The 9,128-nt window shown below is 35.5% G+C and overlaps 1 long non-coding RNA gene across 2 annotated transcripts; it reads right to left on the reverse strand.

Moving 5' to 3' along the window:
* Window positions 1–5,617: 5,617 nt before the first annotated feature.
* LOC311077171 lies at window positions 5,618–8,864 on the reverse strand. 2 transcript variants are annotated; one of them, XR_014604778.1, is made up of 3 exons: window positions 8,004–8,042; window positions 7,393–7,433; window positions 5,618–7,273 (listed from the first exon to the last, which is right to left on the reverse strand). It is a non-coding gene; the product is annotated as an uncharacterized lncRNA (long non-coding RNA). The 2 variants fall into 2 exon arrangements; XR_014604779.1 differs by lacking the exon at window positions 8,004–8,042 and adding an exon at window positions 8,740–8,864 and having other exon boundaries at window positions 7,136–7,273.
* Window positions 8,865–9,128: the final 264 nt, after the last annotated feature.

Below are 9,128 nucleotides of genomic sequence, written 5' to 3' on the forward strand. Positions count from 1 at the left end.
GAATAATACATTTATTAATAAGAAATTCAAGACAACTAAAGATGGTGTTAATTCGGCTACAAACGAAATAAATTACATATTTAAAAAAAAAGCAGCACATAAAAGTCAATTGAAAAAGAAAGGCAAAAAATACAACTAAAAATACTCCAAAAGATGAAAAATGGTTTGACTCAGATGCAAAACATTTAGAAAACAACTTAGAAAATTATCAAATCTGAAACATAAAGAACCAAACAACACTGAGATAAGAACTGAATACTTTTCTAAACTAAAAATATATAAAGACACAATTAGAGTGAAAAAGCAACAACATCTGACCAAAAGTATAGAAGAATTAGAGCATTCAATAAATCAGAATCAGTTCTGGGATATGTGGAACAATCTGAGCACGACGACGAAACCACAAGACCTGCCAATACAAGATGGAGAAAATCTGGACAAATCATTTTGAAAACTTATATAAAGTAAAGAAATCCCATCAAACCAACTTAATGATAATTATAATCTGATCAAACAAAATCTACAAACTCTTGAAGAGACAATTAAAAATAATCAAAATCCACTTGACTTCCCAATTACACACGAAGAATTGACAAACAAACTCAAAAGCCAGAAAGGAAAGAAATCTTGTGGTCCTGACAGCATTCTAGGAGAGATGCTGAAACACAGCACACCTGAGCTGCAGGCGGCCGTGCTCAAACTGTTCAACACTGTACTTAGTTCAGGCTGTTTTCCTGACATCTGGAGCCAAGGACTTATTACCCCAATTCATAAGAGTGGAAATAAATTGGACCCTAATAATTTCAGAGGCATTTGTGTGAGCAGTAATCTGGGGAAGTTATTTAGCAGTATTTTAAACAACAGAATTGTAAGCTTCCTTTACGAACACAATGTCCTGAGCTCGAGTCAGATTGGCTTCGTTCCAAATCACAGAACTACTGACCACATTTACACCCTACACACCCTAATCAATAAACACGTCAAACAGACCAAAAACGGAAAAATATTTGCATGCTTTGTCGATTTCAAAAAAGCATTTGATTCTATTTGGCACAACGGATTATATTACAAACTTTTACAAAGTGGTGTAGGGGGTAAAGTTTATGACACTATAAAATCAATGTATTCGAACAACAAATGTGCAATACGAATTGGCAACAAACACACAGAATTCTTCACCCAGGAAAGAGGAGTGCGGCAGGGCTGTAGCCTGAGTCCAACGCTGTTCAACATTTACATTAATGAACTAGCGGTGCAGCTGGAACAGTCTACAGGCCCTGGACTCACTCTACAGGACAGGAGCATCAAGCTCCTGCTGTACGCAGACGACCTGGTGACGACAGGGACTACAGCAGCACCTGGACCTGCTGGAGAACTACTGCCAGAACTGGGCCCTGGGAGTCAATCTCACCAAGACCAGCATTATGGTCTTTCAGAAGAAGCCCAGATGTCAGGAACACAGATACCAGTTCAGTCTAGGCAGCACCGCCCTAGAGCACACGATGCAGTACACTTACCTCGGCCTGGTCATCACTGCATCGGGGAGTTTCAGTATGGCAGTGAATGCTCTCAAAGATAAAGCTCGGAGAGCTCTCTACGCAATTAAGAAAAAATTCCAAAACATTGAATTACCGATTCCAATCTGGTGTAAAATCTTCGATAGTGTGATTCAGCCCATTGCGCTGTATGGAAGTGAGGTTTGGGGTCCACTCAGTGATCAGAGCTACACTAGATGGGACAGGCATCCAACAGAAGCCCTACACACTGAATTCTGCAAAATGATTCTAAAACTACAAAGGAAAACACCCAATAATGCATGTAGGGCAGAATTAGGCCAATTCCCATTGATTATTAATATGCAAAAAAGATCGCTCAAATTCTGGATGCATCTAAAATCAAGTCCCACAGAATCGCTACATTTTAAAGCTCTACAAACCCAAGAACTGAACCCCGAAAAGAGTCTCCTCAGTCAGCTGGTTCTGAGACTCACTAACCAGACTAACCCTACTAACACTAACCAGTCTCAGACCAGCACTGCTTCTCACACACACATCAGGACAAACCAAATTATCAAACACTCTAAAAATACATATCTGGAACATTGGGATCAGGAAACTAAAACACAAAGTAAATTAGAATTCTATCGAAATCTGAAATCAAATTATGAACTGGAAGAATATCTCCAGAGTGTGAGTGACACAAAGCAGAGACGGATCCTGAGCCGGTACAGGCTGAGTGAACACAGTCTCGCCATCGAGACGGGCAGACACAGGAAGAGCTGGTTACCCCGAGAGCAGAGGGTGTGTGTTCACTGTACGACAGGAGAGATCGAGACAGAGACGCACTTCCTCCTTCACTGTCACAAATACAGTTCAGTCAGAGAACTCTACTTTAACAAACTCACTAACGCAATACAGAACTTTACAGCCATGACTGAAGTAGATCAGATGAAGATCCTGCTAGGAGAGGGCCAGACAGCAGCACTCGCTGCCAGATACGTGTGTGTGTGCCACAGCCTGAGAGACAGCAGGTGAATGTGTGTGTGATGTGTGTGTCTGACCTCAGTGTGTTTCCCTACTGTCCACCACAGTGACCTTCAGTGACGTGTGTGTGTGTATATGTTAAAACACTGTGGTGTAAAATGTTCACATATATTATAATTTGTTACACTGTTAATTTGTACAATTAATTTAAGTTGTACATTTAGATTTAAGTTATGTTATAATATTTCATTTTTTTGTACTTTATAATTTTATACTTTATAATTATTCTATGTGTTCCAAGCTTTGGCAATATTGTAACATGTACAGTCATGCCAATAAAGCGATTTTTGAATTGAATTGAATTGAATTGAATTGAGAGAGAGAGAGAGAGAGAGAGAGAGAGAGAGAGAGAGAGAGAGAGAGAGAGAGAGAGAGAGAGAGAGAGAGAGAGAGAGAGAGAGAGAGAGAGAGAGAGAGAGAGAGAGAGAGAGAGAGAGAGAGAGAGAGAGAGAGAGAGAGAGGAGCCCCCAAGAAAGGGACCCAGAGAAGAAGATAGCCAGAGCATCAAAGAGACAGAGCAACAGTTACAATCCTGTTTTATCCTTTCCTTGACCATGTGACTAAAACCCAAATGTGAGACATTCAAACTGACCAATCAGATAATTACACTTCCACCACTGTACTAAAGGTGTGACAATTCATTGACCCCCAAAGTACGAACATTTGGCCTCAAGCCTAGATCACTATCAGCCCCTCTGTGCTTCAGGAACTCCAAATGGTCATTGTGGTAGGAAGAGGGGGGTAGAAAAACAGTCAAGCAAATATCTTAGTTCATTTAAAATATCTTGGATTATTTTCAATCCTACAGTCTTTTGAATAATGATTATAAATTATTTACCTCTATATTTGCTAAAAGAATCAAGTAGAATATATTATAGATGAAACTCAGTCAGGTTTTATGAAAAACAGGCACATTTCGAATAATGTAAGGTTGGTTTTAGATACATTAGATTATTCTTATTTGTTTGATGAAAATAGTTTTATTTTAGATTTTCGCAAAGCGTTTGACACCGTGGAGCATCTTTTTTTATTTTCTTCTGTAAAGGTTTTTGGGTTTGGTGAGTTTTTTGTGAAGCTGTTGAAACCCTGTATAATAATGCAAATTGCTCAATCAAACTCAAACATGGAACTACAACTAGATTTGATTTAAAAAGAGGTATTAGACAGGGTTGTGCTATTTCTCCGTATCTTTTCTTGCTTTTAACTCAGTTATTATCTATGCATGTTTAAAAAAGTATTCTTAAAGATCTCTCAATTGCAAATAGAGATATTATTATAAGCCAGTTAGCCGATGTTACAACCCTTTTTTAAAAATAGTGATCAAATTCCAATTGCAATTAATGTTATTAACAAATTTTCTTATGTCTCTATCTCAATGTCAGTGTGAGCTAATGGCTGTTAAAGACTGATTTTTAACAAGTATTAGTAACATTCCTGTCAAGGAGAGTGTTACATACTTGGGTATCATTATTGTTAAAGACCAGCTGAAAAGATGTTCTTTGAATTTTAACCCCATAATAGATAAAACCAAAAAAAAAATTAACTTCTGGCTTCAAAGAGATCTCTCCTTAAAGGGAAGATTTCTCCTTACGAAGGCTGAAGGTATAGCCCGACTAACATGCCTCCTTATCTTTGTATTCTGATAACCTTACTAGAAAGAATATTGCTATTTGCAAATACTATTTGATTTCTTATGGAAAAATCAAACACACTGGTAAAAAAGACTGTAATTATGAACACATATGAGAATGGTGGCCTTCATTTTTTAGATTTCACCCACGATTAAGCATCACTTAAAATCCTCACTTCTGTCTGGAATTTTATCCCTCACTATGCTTTTTCAAATATTGGTGGTCTTAGTTTTGTTTTGTTGTGTAATTATAATATAGATAAAATTCCAGCTAAGTTATCTGCTTTCCACAAACAAGTGCTCCTATCTTGGTCATTAATATATAAGCACAATTTTTCTCTGCATCGCTGTTTCATCTGGAATGACAGAAACATTGTTTATAAACACAAATCTCTTTTTTTAAAGAACTGGTTTGACAACGATATTAAATTGGTTAGTGAGTTATATAATAAAGAAGCAACACTCTTTTCTTATGATAAATTCCTGTCTTATTATAAAATACCAGTCACTCAAAAAGAATTTGCAATGGTTTTTGGTTCAATCCCTTCTGGTACACAAATGTTATTTAGAGGTATAAAGACCATTCTCCCGGTTCAGTATCTTTTGATGTTACTAAATCCTATGTTGGTAAAATTTGTTTTTCATCATACCTCAAGAGTAATAATAGAGCTATTCGTACTCTTTTCCAAAGAGAAATTGTTACTGTGCCTTATATCTGGTCTCACTGGGCCTCCTTATTAATTGGAAAATTGATTTGCTGGAGGAAAGTGTGGTTATTACCACAAAAATATCATCTTAGAAATAAGATTAAAGAAGTTTCTAATAAACTTATTCACAGATTTTATCCAGCAAGTCATTACTTACAAAAATGTAAAAAAGGAATAAATGTAAATTGTACTTTTTGTAATGAATATGAGGAAACTGCCTTGCACTTATTTTGGCACTGTGCATACTCAGTTACACTATGGGGTAAGGTCCAAAAGTTTATTAGGGAGAATATTCAGTGTTTAAAACATTTTTCACTCTTATGGGAAACTGACTATCCTGACCAAAAAGAACAGTACTTTTACTTAATTTACTTATTCTGTTGACCAAATTTCACATTCATAAATGTAAATTTAGCAATAAAAAAAACAATTTTATGGTTTTGTTAACTGAAATATGTATTTATATTGACAGTATCAGAGACTCTGTGAATAAGAAAGCCTTAAGAACTTTGAAAATTTTACAATTTATTTATTTGATTTTATATGCGTGTATAATACTTTCCTCCCTCTGGCAATTTTTTTGTTTATTTAAATTTGTATTTCCATCTTTTTCTGTTTTTTTTTTTTTTACATTTTTGTTTCTTCGAATAAAAAAATAAAAAAAGCTTGTGAGGCTCCGCCTTTTGGGCCGGCAGCAGCTGTTCATTTGCATTTAAAGGGATACACACTAAACCGGTGCGTTTTTCTGAGTTTATTTTGAGCTAAAACTTCACATACATACTCTGGGGACATCAGAGACTTATTTTACACCTTGTGAAAGGGTCATAATAGGTGCCCTTTAAAATGTTTTAGAACATGTTCATTTTATTAATATGCCATAAGTTTATTACTTAAATACTCATTCATGTAAGTATGCCTGTGGTTACAATGTTTGTGGTTTAAGGTTAATAATACAGGTGATTGTAGTGTGGTAAAAATTTTGTTTTGTCTCTCCTGTAAAGTTTGTCAAAAGCCACTTATGCCCCTCTGGCTCCAAGCCCTCGTAATGTAGATCAACACTTTAACTTCTGTACGAAATTACACGGACTCACTGCTATTAGTAAAACAAATGAACATTCAAATTGTAACTGCGTCACACTCTGTGTCGACGTTGTTATTTTTTTATATCTCCTCTTCTTCGTCCCCTGTCTCTTCTCACTCTCTCCTCCCGCCCCCCTCTGGCCTATCACATAGCTCTCCAAACCAAACTGTGAAATACCCAATCAGAGCCTAAACTTCATACACTTCTAACAGTATAAAATCGTTTTCAATACACGTGAGAAATACAGACATACAATATAAATCAAATAAACAAAACAATATAAAGATACATTTTGAAGAAAATAATATAGATAATTTCACCAGGGCTACACATGTATACAATATGGCAATATTAGTAAATCTTTACATTAGAACATACAGAACAGGTAATAACCTGCAAATGAATGACACTATAGAAAGTATGAAAACTGAAAACAAACAGGTTTGGACCGGTCACAGAAAATATTCCAGCATCCAACAATAAATTAATCTAAATAAGTAACTGTATAAATGTTAAACCCCATTCATAACTCAACCCACACACAGGTTTACATAGAAGTGAGAGAGACACTGATGTTTGTAAAGCCAAACTAGAACATTGGCCCAGTTTATCTGGTTAGAATGGCCCTGTTAGCCTCTGCTGGTAGAAGTTATAACTACACCATCTGATCGCAAAAAGCATTTTCCCCACCAATGACTGCTATTCAAAATATCAGTGTAAAAAATAGCAGAATATGGCAAATATCAAATTATGAACTTCAGGGATCCTGCAGCAGATGAGTCTTTGAGATTAACGTTTGTGAGTCCAGTCAGGATAGCTTTCTCTGGGAATTATAGCACTCATAAGAGTTTGTTTCAGCTAAATTTTTTTTCTTTTTTCTAAACTATTATCAAATTTACCTATACTTAACCAGATTAGTGTCACTAACATTTTAAAATCTCATGTTCAACAGAAACCTGGTCAAGAAAGACAGCAAATTCAAACAGCATAAAATCAATAAACAGTATGATTACAGTACATGAAACTATATATTCAAATGACAAGAGGAAAGCAGAGAAGCACTTGTTCATAATATCTGAGGCAACGTAATGAAGTTAATTGGACTTACAATAGTAAAATATATTCTGTACACTTCCACAAGAGTCATGAAGTCTGGGAGTAAATCAAGACTCTACGCTCCATTTGTGAGTCCAGTCAATCCAAAAAGTATTTTTATGCTTTAACATTCATGAGCAGATGAAGGTTTTTGGTGTCCTACTATACAGTAGGTGATGGTGGTCCAGGTATCTCCTGTCATCTTCTGTGTCAGAGTCTAAAAAGAAATAAATCAAGCCATCACAAAATGTGAAACAGTTAATATTCAGCATTGGGTCACATGACATTTATTATCTGTGACGTCTGCAGGAATATGAACAGTCATTTGAATCTCACCTCAACATCATCATAGTCTGTATCATCACTCTGTTTGACACCTGAGAGGTCAGAATGGAAGTTTACTGCACAGATTACAGGTTTGTGTGGAAACATGTTTCTCTGCATTAGATTACTGTCAGATGTTTGATTTCTCTCATCTATCAGACGGACAGCCTACAAGTTTAATATTGACCAGAGTTCTGGATTCACTAAACAGATCTTAGTAATATACAATAGATTTTGTAGTATCTCCTTAGAATTTCATAAAGAGTTAAAAAGTGTTTGAAATCTGAAAAAAAATAGTTGAGTATTTATTGCCAGCAGCAAATATTTAGTGAAGTCAGAATTGTAGTCAAGATTTGAGAAGAAATATTTAGAAACAGGACATTTTGTTCATTTAAAGGATTTGCAAGGAATATTTTATCCTGTGAAACAGAAGGAAAATGAACTATAAACATACAATATGGCCAGACAAAACTAGACAATGATGTATCTTGGCTTAATATCTTATAAATGTTTAGACTGTGCAGTAATCATGTGTTGTTTCTCTATATAAACCTTATTGCTTATGTTCCCCTTTAAAGGAGAAGTTCACTTTTAAAATGAAAATTCTGTCATCATATACTCACCCTCATGTTGTTTCAAAGCTGTATGAATTTCTTTCTTCTGCTGAACAGAAAAGAAGATATTTAGAAGATATTTAGAAGAATATCAGTAACCAGACAGTTTCTGGGTCCCATTGACTTCCATAGTAGGAAAAAAAATATACTATGGAAGTCAATTGCGGGCAGGTATATATATATATATACAAGTTATATATATATATATTTAACTGCGGGCAGGTATAGATACACTAGATGTCGCTTGGCTACGGTTTCGTTCCAATGAACTGCAATAGCCAAGGCGACATCTAGTGTATATATCTATACCCGCCCGCGCCGTCAGATCATTTGGACGTGTGCTGTTTCAAGAGATAACAACAATATAAATACTGTTCGTTTTCTCACACAAACCGCTCGTTTCGTGTCTTAGGCCATCAATGTGTACTTATGATGGGGAATTGTTTCATTTGGACGATGTTTGGCGTTGTAAGTTTGCAGATGTTGTTCATGCTCAAACAGCAACATTACACACTAACTAAAGTTATAAAAGTGAAATCATAATCAACCACCCCTTTAAATGCATCTTGATATAAGGCAAACAACTGAAAGAAATGGAGTATCCTGCACATCGAAAAATAAAGGGATACCCTGTGAGTTAAAATGTCACGCAACCCTATTGGTGAATCTAATTTTTGGCTTTGCAATAATCATTTTCAGGTATAAATGTGAGATCAGTTTTTCAGTATTTCTGTGATGGACATACCTTTATTACTCTTGCAGCAACAGTAAAGGACCAAACCAGAAAACACTATCACTCCCACAATAATCACAGATCAAAATGTAATCAAATGTCAAACTATGGATTGGTCTTCTTTCATTCTCTGGAAAGCAAGAGATGAAGAACAGCATTAATCAGTCTATTCAAAGCATATTCACAGTCACTTAATTATCTAATAATATTTAATATTTAACATTGAATATTTAATAACATGCCTCTTACAGTTTGTAAACTTAAATCAGTTTGATCTGTAAAAATAAAGACAATAATGCTCACTGAAACACACACACTCACGTCTTTACCTCCACAGTGCTGTGTAATGTTTATTCTGTCTATTTTCAAGCTGACAGTGTTGCTATGGTTACAGATGATGG

The sequence above is a fragment of the Abramis brama genome (assembly GCF_963993115.1).
Source record: "Abramis brama genome assembly, contig: SCAFFOLD_165, whole genome shotgun sequence".
Taxonomy (NCBI): Eukaryota; Metazoa; Chordata; class Actinopteri; order Cypriniformes; family Leuciscidae; genus Abramis; species Abramis brama.